We start from the raw sequence: 14,081 nt of genomic DNA, 5'->3' as shown, positions 1-14,081 counted from the left end.
GGTGTGGAAAAACTTGACTGGCTGCATAGAGCCCTGACCTCAACTCCATCATCCTTTGGGATGAATTGGAATGCCGACTTCGAGCCAGGCCTAATCACCCAACATCAGTGCCTGACCTCACTAATGCTCTTGTGGCTGAAGGGAAGCAAGTCCCTGCAGCAATGTTCCAACATCTAGTGGAAAGCCTTCCCAGAAGAGTGGAGGCTGTTATAGCAGCAAAGAGGGGACCAACTCCATATTAATAACCTCTACATGATCGGTGGGTCCCCCGCGGGACAGTTGAGCTAACGTAGGCTAATGTGATAGGACTCCCAATCAGAGGCAACTAGAAACACCTGCCTCCAATTGAGAGTCCAGCACCCAAATCTACACATAGAAAAACAAACCTAGAACCTATACCAAAACTAACACACCCCACTACACCACACACAAAACCCCACAATACAAAACAAATATACCTCTGCCACGTCCTGACCAAATATAATACAAATAATACCTAAATATTGGTCAGGACGTGACAGATATCTACATGTCAAAAGTTAATTCTCTTTGTAGTAGGCCTTGAAACTCCCTTTCGTTGTAATATGTTCTTTAATTGTTATGAACAAAATGCTCCCCAGCCACATAATTTCCCTACTGATTTCCTAGGTATCGAGCTGTTGCATCCTGGAATCGAATCAAAGGCATTGGGGCTTCAACGTGCACAGCAGTAGAAATAACTTTGACATGGGTGATATCAACAATTCTGGCTGTGCCTGAAGTTGTCGGCTTTGATACGATAATAATAGACTATAGAGGACAGCATCTGACAATATGTCTCCTTCAGCCCAAAAAAACCAAATCAGTTCTTGCAGGTAATTTGTGAATCCAGACAAAATTGAGTAATATAGAAAGCAAGGTCAATAATATGTTTTCTTTTGTTTTCTTTTGATAATAAATGAAAATGACACAGATTATATAATGAAGCCAGTGAGGTGTGCTTATCATCACATTCCAGTAGTTAGATCAAATCTGAAACAGCAACACTAATACTGTTCTTTATTATGTTTTCATAACAGTTTTATAAATCAGCAAAAGACTGGTGGCTTTTCCGCTTCTACTTCTGCATGCCGCTGGCTTGCACGGCTGTCTTCTACACTCTGATGATCTGGAAGATTCTGAGGAGGAATGAGAATGCACTGAGCGACTATACCAAACAGGTGAGTACAGACCAGAAATCTCCAGCTCTAGAACTGGAGTGATATTAGATGTGTAGTTTTCTGCTCCAGCCCAGCAGTCATATCCGGGCACAGACCTTTTGGGCGGCATGTGCTCAACAACAAAAAAAGGCACGCCCAAATAAAATCCCTGCAACTGGGTCACAGGCTAGTTGAGCAATTATTACAAGAAGGAAAGGAGCACAATCTGATGAGTAAAGTATTTTGCTAAACTATTTTGCTAAACAATGTTTGTATCTGTTAGGCAACAATTATTCGGCTCCAGCCAGGCTCAGTCTCTTATTGAACAGTGCAAACTGTGCTCTTCTTCAGACCAAAGTCCTGACAAAGTTCACTTGAGCACCCCTCCTCTTCGGCCGATGCCAAAATAGTCCTAATCACCCGCACACAATTCTTCAGCCGAGGCCAGAAACACAGTCTGTGTGAAATGATTATGTAGTTCCTAATCTTCAGCCGAATGCCAAATGCTGTCATCACTCGCACACTCCCGTCTTCGGGATAAGTCAGGCTAAGCTATGTTAGCTCGATACTCTTCGGCCTAATGCCCAACACTCAGTCTCTGCATCTATAAACCCATTGTTCTTCAGGCTCTGTCCAAGCTACACTCTTAGAAAAAAAAGTGCTAAGTAGAACCATACAGGATTCTTCGGATTGTCCCATTAGGGGAACTCTTTTTGGTGCTGGGTAGAACCCTTTTCAGAGGGTTCTATCTAGAACTCTCTATGTAAGGTTCCTCAAAGAACAGCCAGTATATGGTTCTACCTAGAACCCTCTAGGAAGGGTTCTACAAATAACCATTTATCATCTAAAGATACTTCCTAGAACTGCCTATGAAGGGTTCTATTGATAACCCTTTCATCTTTGGAGGGTTCTTCCTAGAACCCCCTATGAACGGTTCCACCAGCCTGATTAGAATTTAAAATGTCATTATTTATGACAATACATTACTTAAATCATAAGGCCTTTCTTTGAGGGCCTAGTTATACACTAACACAGTGGTGTTAGGAATCGCTTGGTTTACAGGCCACATCAGGCCTGAAAATTACATTATGCTGGCTGGCAAAGTGATGTGTATTGGAATCCAGACAGAGTTAGGATAGACAACAAGTGGGATTATTAATCACCCTCAACCTGCATTCAGAATGACTGCCAGGGTAGGGAACGTTGACTACTGAGACAACCTGGAACAACCTCTAAGTAGCGGGTGCAATATATCCAACAGATTGGATTAGTTTAGAAAAATTTATGTTATTTATTTTCATGTAGCATAAAATGTAGTAACCAATCAATGTAAATGCAAAAACACAGATATTATATTAAAACAAACAATTCTGAAAATCTCACTGCAATAGAGCATTCTGGGAAATATTCTATATGGTTCTATGTAGAACCCTTCTTGCCTTCCAAAGAAACCTTCCTGGCTTCCAAAGAATCATCAAAGAACTCTTTCTTCCAAAAACAGTTCTTAGGATGTTAAATGTTCTAGGTAGAAGAACCCTTTGATTTACAAAGAACCCTTTTCTTACAAAAATGATTGTTCTGATCAAAACAGCTCTTGGTAGAAACCTAACCCTAGGCAAAGAACCAACTCATGCTATAGCTTTACCAAAACAAAGGAGTTCTCACCGCCATTCCTCGCCTGGCAAACTCATGCCGTGTCCTCAACGCAATTGCTCCCCAACACCAGAGAACTGGGTTTCCTACCCAGTCCTCAATACAGAGTCCTGTCCCACTCGCACGTGTGCAGTTCCCCACAGTTACTTGCACGCAGGTGAATTAATCAATGTGTGGCCATACAGTATGTCTACAAACTCCATTTATCACAGTACAAAACTTGCGACCCCCCCACGCACACACATGCACGCAGTGCAAATGTAGCCTGTCATTACAGCCATAAACTATGATGCATTTTCAAAAAGCAAGATAGGCTACAGAAACAAACTGCGTTTTGCACCTACATTTGAAGCTGAAAGTAATTCATGTTAACAGCCAATATAAACTAGGGATACAGCGCATTCAGAAAGTATTCAGTATTGTTCCACGTTTTGTTACATTACAGCCTTATTATACAATTGACTCAATTGGTTTTCTTCCTCATCAATCTACACACAATACCCCATAATGACAAAGCTAAAACAGGTTTTTACACATTTTTGCAAATGTATTGACATTCGTATTCAGACCCTTTGCTATGAGACTCGAAATTGAGCTCAGGTATATCTTGTTTCCATTGACAATCCTTGAGATGTTTCTACAACTTGATTGCAGTCCACCTGTGGTAAATTCAATTGATTGGACGTGATTTGGAAAGGTACACACCTCTCTATATAAAGTCCCACCGTTGACACTGCATGTCAGAGAAAAAACCAAGCTATGAGGTCGAAGGAATTGTCCGTAGAGCTCCGAGACAGGATTGTGTCGAGGCACAGATCTGGGGAAGGGTGCCAAAACATTTCTGCAGCGTTGAATGTCCCCAAGAAGACAGGTGCCTCTATCATTCTTAAATGGAAGAAGTTTGGAACCACCAAGATTCTTCCTAAAGCTGACCGCCCGGCCAAACTGAGCAATCAGGGGAGAAGGGCTTTGGTCAGGGAGGTGACCAAGAACCCAATGGTCACTCTGACAGAGCTCCAGAGTTCCTCTGTGGAGATTGGAGAATGACAAACATCTCTGCAGCACTCCACCAATCAGGCCTTTATGGTAGAGTGGCCAGATGGAAGGCTCTCCTCATTAAAAGGCACATGGCAGCCCGCTTGGAGTTTGCCAAAATGCACCTCTCAGACCATGAGAAACAAGATTATCTGGTCTGATGAAGACAAGATTGAACTCTTTGGCTTGAATGCCAAGTGTCACGTCTGGAGGAAACCAGGCACCACCATCACCTGGCCAATACCATTCCTACGGTGACGCATGGTGGTGGCGGCTTCATGCTCCAGGAATGTTTTTCAGGGATTGGGAGACTAGTCATTTTCGAGGGAAAGAGGAACAGGGGGCAAAGTACAGAGAGATCCTGGATGGAAACCTGCTCCAGAGCTCTCAGGCCCTCAGACTGGGGCAAAGGTTCACCTTCCAACAGAACAACAACCCTAAGCACACAGCCAAGACAACGCAGGTGTGGCTTCGGGACAAGTCTCTGAATGTCCTTAAGTGTGCCAGCCAGAGCCCGGACTTGAACCCGATTGAACATCTCTGGAGAGACCTGAAAATAGCAGTGAAGCAACACTCCCCATCCAACCTGACAGAACTTGAGAGGATCTGCAGAGAATAATGGGAGAAACTCCCCAAATACAGGTGTGCCAAGCTTGAAGCATCATACCCAATAAGACTCAAGGTTGTAATCATTGCCAGGGTGCTTAAACAAAGTACTGAGTAAAGGGTCTGAATACTTATGTAAATGTGAATTTCCTTTTCATTTATTCTAATTTTGCAAAAATGTATATAAACCTGTTTTTGTTTTGTCAATATGGGGTATTGTGTGTAGATTGATGAGGATTTAAAAAAAAATCAATTTTAGAGTAAGGCTGTAATGTAACAAAATGTGAAGGGGTCTGAATACTTTCCGAACACACTGTATATCATGTCAATTTTCTGGAGTCCAGAGAAAGCAGAATCATATGGCCTACTTGTAGCGGAGGCTGCAGGATCAGATGGAAAGCATGTTCTGTCTGCACCACGCCATCACTTTGGAGGGCTGCCTGCAGAGTGCTCTTTTTGCTATGTTCAAGGGCTGGTTGGAACTAGGAAACTCAGAACATTTCGACTTCCTAACTGGTTGTACGCTGCGCATGTATAACTTCAACCTGTTAGCATGTTGTACATTTCAGAGTTCCCACTAGCACATGAATGTGGCATTTCTCCCGCCAAACGCTACACCACGCCCACAGATGAATGCTCCGTTTACATAGTGATGTATTTCCTTACTCCATACATCATCTTCATTCAATCTCATTCCACTACTGGATGGCGAGCATTGAGAGGGTTTTACAACGCAAGACAAGATGGAGGAGAATCTAGTCTCTAGACAGGGATTACATTTATTTGGGGAAATTGTAAAATTTTACCTTTTCATTCAAGACACGAGAACAATATTGTTTCAGTTGATAATAAAACATGTTTCTATAACTTTCTAGCAGCTAAAAGCTAAAAGGGGAGGCAACAGTAATAAAGTTTAATGTGTATTAAATAGTACTCACTTGTAGGAATGGGTAAGTGTTTACAAGTTTGCTAGCTATCCCATAAACCTATTGTTGAAAAACCACATATTTTCATCTTCAGTGGTTTGGTGACTTCCTGTTCATCAAAGTATGCAGAGTTCGTCTCGCAACGGAGCCTTCAGCCGGAAGGGGGAGTTTCGATTCCACTCTGTTTTGGATGGTCCCCATTCAAATGGATGACATCAGGCACAACTTAATGGAGTGCTTAAGTTGTTTTATTTTATTTTTTATTTCACCTTTATTTAACCAGGTAAGCTAGTTGAGAACAAGTTCTCATTTATAACTGTGACCTGGACCAGATAATGGTTGGTATTAGTAGTTTCTTCTCAACAATGGGCGGATTCGATTATGCTCAGCCCATGGGGCTCCGGTCTGTGGCCCATGATGTGAACGGGCAAAAGCGGCTGTCATGTTGCCACAAGGCATTGTACAGAAACGTACAACATATTTTTTTTCAATAGAATATATGTTTTAATTTTCTAACTAGTTTTCATTGGGAAGGCAGATATATATATATATATATATATATATATATATATATTTATCAAAAGCAATCACTTTTGCATGGGAAAACAGAGTATTGCAAATTACTACATGAGCTTAATTACATCACTTTTGTTTTGAGCTGACTTCACCATCTGACAGAGCAGGGCAGGCACCTGGATCACGCCTGGAAGGTAGCCCAGTTTCAAAACAAATGCAATCAATTTACACACGGTGCAAAAGGCTAGATGAATCGAATCCCCTCATAGAGTCTGGATCTGTGTACCTCCCCGACGATTTCTAAAGCGCAAATACATTCTAACCGTGCTGATTGGTCCAAGAAACCGATGGGATGGCCCAGAGCCAGAACACATGTGGATAAGTGACACTTTGAAAATCCGTCATTGGCTTTGATATTCTGATTGGTTAGAGATCCAATCGCTGATGACTTTGTTTTGTACAACACCCCTCATATTGATGTCACAACAAATTATTTCAACGACGGCAGTCCCACAAATGACTTTAACAATGGCAGTCTCAGACTGAAGTATGTAGAGAACATAGAGCAGCAGAAGAATTCAATTTGAGTCATCAGGCAAGGGTAGGCCTGTTCTTTCTGACAAATATTTTAATTCATTCGCTAGAGTAATATTGAAGCCACTACGATGTTACAGTTGCTTATCTTTAGACATATAACCAGTTGGCTCCCAAGCTAGGCCTGAAATATGAAAATTATGAAGCAGAGATGAGTCAGTTGTAGATTGCTAAAGTGTGTTTTATATGGATGATAAACGTAGGCCTACTCTGTTTTTGGCAAAATTGGAGGAAATGAAAAAAGTTTTATTTATGGCTTCAATCAATAAGTGTGCCCGCCTTTGCGTTCCAATGCTGATGACTGGTCATTGGTCAACCATCAAGACTTGCAACTTTTTGGTTCAGAAGCATAGACGAGAATTTAATGGGTTCAGAACAACAATGCAAAAAACAGTATACCCCCCGAAAAAATGGGGGGTGGAAATTATACTCCTACTGAAAAGGGAACTTTGGAGACTGGAAGGGCAAATGGGCATGTGCTCTGCACATGTAGAGCCGTATCTGTGCATGTGCCTGCCAGCAGTAACACACCTGGCTCAACTAATCCATTGTCCAGCCCATGATTAGTTGATTATTTGAAGCAGGTGTCTTAGTGCTGGGGTGTAATAAAAGCCTGCACATCCAGTAGCTCTCCAGGACAGGATTTAGCGACCCATGGTGTAGACAAGTGCGCTACCTCCATAATATATTTATTTATATGATGACATTAAAATGTCTAACATAAATCTCATCTGTTTTCACAGAGATGAGAAGTGGCCAAGGCAGTGTTTTGCTTGGTGCTTGTGTTTGCCCTCTGTTGGTTACCACTGTACCTGAGCAGAATCTTAAAACTCACCATTTATGATGAGAAGGATCCCAAAAGTTGTCAGCTACTGAGGTAATGTAAAAGGATACATTCGATTGTCAGTGCTGTTTTTAATTCTGGTTTGTGTTACTTACTTGATCCACTCATCCTTTTTAGTGTATTTCTTGTCCTGGACTATATTGGCATTAATATGTCATAGCTGAGCTCCTTTATCAACCCTATTGCTCTGTACATGGTCAGCAAACGATTCAAAACCTGTTTTAAGGTAAGATACAATATAATCTTCCTCATTATTTGCTATTTCAGTTCTTACACATGAGACAGAAGAAGAGGTATAGGCTGACAGTGTGATGGATGCTGTATGGACTCTGTTCAAGGTCATTCCTGCCTCACTGACTGACACCACTACATTTGTGAGGGCAATGACTTGAGTAGGTGATAGATGAAGAATACAGTCCTGGAAAACAGTGACCAAAGCTGAACTAGATACTAGACAGTTGAACAGGTCAATGCTGAATCAGCGTACACTCATAGCAAAGGTTTAATCTAAGGGCATTCACAGTGCTAGTTTGCATGTCAATAATAAGAACATTTACAGCATAGTAAACCTTGGAAATCTGAGTCTGTTGATAGTAATCTCTGCAACCCAGAACCCAAATCTCCGGCCAGCTATATTAAGTCTGTCCACAACATATTAATTGATAGTTTGGTGGTTGACTGTTGGTTGACTGTATGTCTTTTTGTCTATGTCCCTTAGAAATGCCTATGTTGTTGGTGCATACAGAGTTCTGTCTTACTATCCAGGTCTGTACCAAAACAATTCGAGCTTGTACTTTTAAAAATCCACCTTTCCAGAAACAAGACTCTCACCGATGCCGCTTGCTATAGACCAGCCTCTGCCCCCTGCTGTGCCCTGGACACCATATGTGAATTGATTGCCCCCCATCTATCTTCAGAACTTGTGCTGCTAGGTGACCTAAACTGGGACATGCTTAACACCCTGGCCATCCTACAATCTAAGCTTGATGCCCTCAATCTCACACAAATTATCAATGAACCTACCCGGTACAACCCCAAATCCGTAAACATGGGCACCCTCATAGATATCATTCTAACCAACTTGCCCTCCAAATACACCTCTGCTGTCTTCAACCAAGATCTCAGCGATCACTGCCTCATTGCCTGCATCCGTAATGGGTCTGCGGTAAAACGACCATCCCTCATCACTGTTAAATGCTCCCTAAAACACTTCAGCAAGCAGGCCTTTCTAATCAACCTGGCCCGGGTATCCTGGAAGGATATTGACCCCATCCCATCAGTAGAGGATGCCTGGTCATTTTTTTAAAGTACCTTCCTCACCATCTTAAATAAGCATGCCCCATTCAAAAATGTTTGAACCAGCAACAGATATAGCCCTTGGTTCAATCCAGACCTGACTGCCCTTGACCAGCACAAAAATATCCTGTGGCGTACTGCATTAGCATTGAATAGCCCCCGTGATATGCAACTTTCTAGGGAAGTTAGGAACCAATATACACAGGCAGTTAGGAAAGCTAAGGTTAGCTTTTTCAAACAGAAAATTGCATCCTGTAGCACAAACTCAAAAAAGTTCTGGGACACTGTAAAGTCCATGGAGAATAAGAGCACCTCCTCCCAGTTGCCCACTGTACTGAGGCTAGGAAACACTGTCACCTCCGATAAATCCAACATAATTGAGAATTTCAATAATAATTTTTCTACGGCTGGCCATGCTTTCCACCTGGCTACCCCTACCCCGGTCAACAGCCCTGCACCCCCCACAGCAACTCGCCCAATCCTCCCCCATTTCTCCTTCACTCAAATCCAGATAGCTGATGTTCTGAAAGAGCTGCAAAATCTGGACCCCTACAAACCAGCCGGGCTAGACAATCTGGACCCTCTCTTTCTAAAATTATCTGCCGAAATTGTTGCAAACCCTATTAGTAGCCTGTTCAACCTCACATTCGTGTCGTCTGAGATTCACAAAGATTGGAAAGCTGCCGCAGTCATCCCCCTCTTCAAAGGGGGAGACACTCTAGACCCAAACTGCTACAGACCTATATCTATCCTACTCTGCCTTTCTAAGATCTTCGAAATAGATTACCGACCATTTCTAATCCCACTGTACCTTCTCCGCTATGCAATCTGGTTTCAGAGCTGGTCATGGGTGCACCTCAGCCACACTCAAGGTCCTAAATGATATCATAACCGCCATCGATAAAAGTCAATACTGTGCAGCCGTATTCATCGATCTGGCCAAGGCTTTCGACTCTGTCAATCACCACATTCTTATCGGCAGACTCAACAGCCTTGGTTTCTCAAGTGACTGCCTCGCCTGGTTCACCAACTACTTCTCAGAGAGTTCAGTGTGTCAAGACGGAGGGCCTGTTGTCCGGACCTCTGGCAGTCTCTATGGGGGTGCCACAGGGTTCAATTCTCGGGCCGACTCTCTTCTCTGTATACATCAATGGTGTAGCTCTTACTGCCGGTGATTCTCTGATCCACCTCTACGCAGACGACCCCATTCTGTATACTTCTGGCCCTTCTTTGGACACTGTGTTAACAACCCTCCAGACGAGCTTCAATGCCATACAACTCTCCTTCCATGGCCTCCAACTGCTCTTAAATGCAAGTAAAACTAAATGCATGCTCCTCAACAGATCGTTGCCCGCACCTGCCCGCCCATCCAGCATCACTACTCTGGACGGTTCTGAGTTAGAATATGTGGACAAATACCTAGGTGTCTGGTTAGACTGTAAACTCTCCTTCCAGACTCACATTAAGCATCTCCAATCCAAAATGAAATCTAGAATCAGCTTCCTATTTTGCAACAAAGCATCCTTCCCTCATGCTGCCAAACATACCCTCGTAAAACTGACCATCCTACCGATCCTCGACATTTACAAAATAGCCTCCAACACTCTACTCAACAAATTGGATGTGGTCTATCACAGTGCCTTCCATTTTGTCACCAAAGCCCCATATACTACCCACCACTGCAACCTGTATGCTCTCGTTGGCTGGCCCTCGCTTCATATTCGTCGTCAAACCCACTGGCTCCAGGTCAACTACAAGTCTTTGCTAGGTAAAGCTCCGCCTTATCTCAGCTCACTGGTCACCATAGCAGCACCCACCCGTAGCACGCGCTCCAGCAGGTATATTTCACTGGTCACCCCCAAAGCCAACACCTGCTTTGGCCGCCTTTTCTTCCAGTTCTCTGCTGCCTATGACTGGAACGAACTGCAAAAATCACTGAAGCTGGAGACTCATATGTCCCTCACTAACTTTAAGCACCAGCTGTCAAAGCAGCTCACAGATCACTGCACCTGTACATTTCCCATCTGTAAATAGCCCATCCAACTACCTCATCCCCATACTGTATTTATGTATTTATCTTGCTCCTTTGCACCCCAGTATCTCTACTTGCACATTCATCTTCTGCACATCTATCACTCCAGAGTTTAATTGCTATATTGTACTTCGCCACCATGGCCTATTTATTGCCTTACCTCCCTTATCTTACCTCATTTGCACACACTGTATATATACTTTTTCTACTGTATTATTGACTGTGTGTTCGTTTATTCCATGTGTAACTCTGTGTTGTTGTTTGTGTTGAACTGCTTTGCTTTACCTTGGCCAGGTCACAGTTGTAAATGAGAACTTGTTCTCAACTAGCCTACCTGGTTAAATAAAGGTGAAATAATAAAATAAATACCGACTCAGGTATTGACACTTTAAGAGGTACAGTCTATACTGAAGTCAAAGTTACAGGAGTAAGCTGAGCAACATTAGAGCTAAAAGCCCACCTCCACTTGAGTAAGAGGACGCTTGACTATTTAACACAATAAATTACTTTGACATATGTACTAAAGTTTTTTTTTCTTGCTTTGTATTTTGTTATGTTCTTGTTTTTTTCTGTCTTTATCTGTCTATGGATGTTTGCCTGTAATTACAGTGCCTTGTAAAAGTATTCATCCCCCGTTGGCATTTTTCCTATTTTGTTGCATTACAACCTGTAATTTAAATGTATTTTAATTTGGATATCATGTAATGGACATACACAAAATAGTCCAAATTGGTGAAGTGAAATGAAAAAAAAAAACTTATTTCAAAAAAATTCAAAATGGAAAATTGGTGCGTGCATATGTATTCACTCCCTTTGCTATGAAGCCCCTAAATAAGATCTGGTGTAACCAATTACCTTCAGAAGTCACATAATTTGTTAAATAAACTCCACCAGTGTGCAATCTAAGTGTCACATGATCTCAGTATATATACACCTGTTCTGAAGGGCCCCAGAGTCTGCAACACCACTAAGCAAGGGGCATCACTAAGCAAGGGGCACCACCAAGCAAGCGGCACCATGAAGACCAAGGAGCTCTCCAAACAGGTCAGGGACAAAGTTGTGGAGAAGTACAGAACAGGGTTGGGTTATAAAAAAATATCCGAAACTTTGAACATCCCACGGAGCACCATTAAATCCGTTATTAAATCCGTTATTAAAAATGGAAAGAATATGGCACCACAACAAACCTGCCAAGAGAGGGCCGCCCACCAAAACTCACGGACCAGGCAAGGAGGGCATTAATTAGAGAGGCAAAGAAGAGGCCAAAGATAACCCTGAAAGAGCTGCAAAGCTCCACAGCGGAGATTGGAGTATCTGTCCATAGGACCACTTTAAGCCATACACTCCACAGAGCTGGGCTTTACGGAAGAGTGACCAGAAAAATAAAAAAAGAAGCAAACATGTTTGTTGTTCGCCAAAAGGTATGTGGGAGACTTCCCAAACATATGGAAGAAGGTACTCTGGCCAGATTAGACTAAAATTGGCCATTGGCCATCAAGACTAAAATTTGGCCATAAAGGAAAAAGCTATTTCTGGTGCAAACCCAACACCTCTCATCACCCGAGAATACCATCCCCACAGTGAAGCATGGTGGTGGCAGTATCATGCTGTGGGGATGTTTTCCATCAGCGGGGACTGGGAAACTGGTCAGAATTGAAGGAGTGATGGATGACGCTAAATACAGGGAAATTCTTGAGGGAAACCTGTTTCAGTCTTCCAGAGATTTGAGACTGGGAAGGGGGATTCACCTTCCAGCAGGACAATTACCCTAAGCATACTGCTAAAGCAACACTCAAGTGGTTTAAGGGGAAACATTTAAATGTCTTGGAATGGCCAAGTCAAAGCCCAGACCTCAATCCAATGAGAATCTGTGGTATGACTTAAATATTGCTGTACACCAGCATACCCATCCAACTTGAAGGAGCTGGAGCAGTTTTGCCAGTGGCTAGATGTGCCAAGCTTATAGAGACATAAACCAAGAGACTTGCAGCTGTAATTGCTGCAAAAGGTGTCTCTACAAAGTATTGACTTTGGGGGGTGAAAGGTTTTGCACGCACAAGTTTTCAGTTTTTTGGTCTTATTTCTTGTTTGTTTCACAATAATAAAAAATATTTTGCATCTTCAAAGTGGTAGGCATGTTGTGTAAATCAAATGATACAACCCCTCCAAAAAAATCAATTTTAATTTCAGGTTGTAAGGCAACAAAATAGGGAAAATGCCAAAGGGGGTGAATACTTTCGCAAGCCACTGTATTGCTAAGATGGCCTATTCAGTGTTGTTCTATGAATGTAATTCCAAGACTGATTTATTTTGATCAGTAATAAAATGCCTTTTACAGTAACAAGAGGTCCTCTTTATCTTATGTTCGATGATGACTAGAATTATGTCTGAGTTTCTGTAAATGACAAATAGCCTATGGCTGTTCCTCATTGACTTTATTGGTTCTGCATTCTCAGTCTCACGACTGACTCGAGACGTCACATGTACTGTTGTTAGTGGTATACTGCTGTTTTAGTAACAAAACCTGTGGCGTTGTCTGTTGTGAGATGGTCATCAGTTGAACATCTGCTTTTTGGCACGTGACACTCAGACAGAGAGAGTGAGACCTCAGGCCTTGGCTCACTCCCGACCAGTTCATCTTGTTTCACCTACAACCCATATCATACACCCTATAGGTTGATATGCCTCAGCCCGTAATATGATTGTATTGTTTCAGATGTTTACCTGGAAAACTTAGCCTTAAGGCAGTTAGTGTTGGCACATATCCAGCATCACATGCTCTTACCACCTATAAAGAGATTACCCAGAAGCATAGAAAATAGTGCTCCGTTTCTACAAATGCTACTGTACCTCAGCAATGTATTGAGAATTTAATGAGAATTTTGAAAGAGCTTATAACCGAATTAGTTCTCCAATTTAATATCAAAACTGTGTCAGAGAGGGCATGACAAATTATTAGGACACAAATGTGTATTTCCGTCGCTCAGAGAGTCTGAGAGAAAGCGTTCCTCTGACATTGACTTAAACGTTTGTGTTACTCCTTTACATCCCATCAAATCGGAGACACTGGTGGATTCTGCCTTCCCTGCTGAATGACTGATGGTGGCCTATTTTTAATGCATTGTTAAATGTGTAATGCATGGAGACACTTTATAAAAGACCTGCGAGTGGAAAAGAAGGAAAACGGAGATGGCAGAATGGGGTCGGGGGGGGGGGGGGGGGGTTGAGCACCTGATGGGTCCTGTCACAGGACAAGGCAAGCGCAGATAGGAAGGATTTCTTCTATTCAATACCTTATCAATCTACAGAAATATTTCAGTAGAAATTCTATTGCTCCCCATAGTGTGTGGAAAGTTTCACTTCTGGAGCGAGAAGCTGACTTTCAACCTGTTATGAAAAGA

At 42.4% G+C, this 14,081-nt stretch overlaps 1 pseudogene; it reads left to right on the top strand.

Annotated features, from left to right (window-relative positions):
* Positions 1-960: 960 nt before the first annotated feature.
* On the top strand, positions 961-13,024 carry LOC106581873 (endothelin receptor type B-like; annotated as a pseudogene).
* Positions 13,025-14,081: the final 1,057 nt, after the last annotated feature.

The sequence above is a fragment of the Salmo salar genome, chromosome 21, assembly GCF_965601325.2.
Source record: "Salmo salar chromosome 21, fSalSal1, whole genome shotgun sequence".
Lineage (NCBI taxonomy): Eukaryota > Metazoa > Chordata > Actinopteri > Salmoniformes > Salmonidae > Salmo > Salmo salar.
Note: the sequence above shows the minus strand (reverse complement) of the source record. Positions and strands in the feature narration are given on the sequence as shown.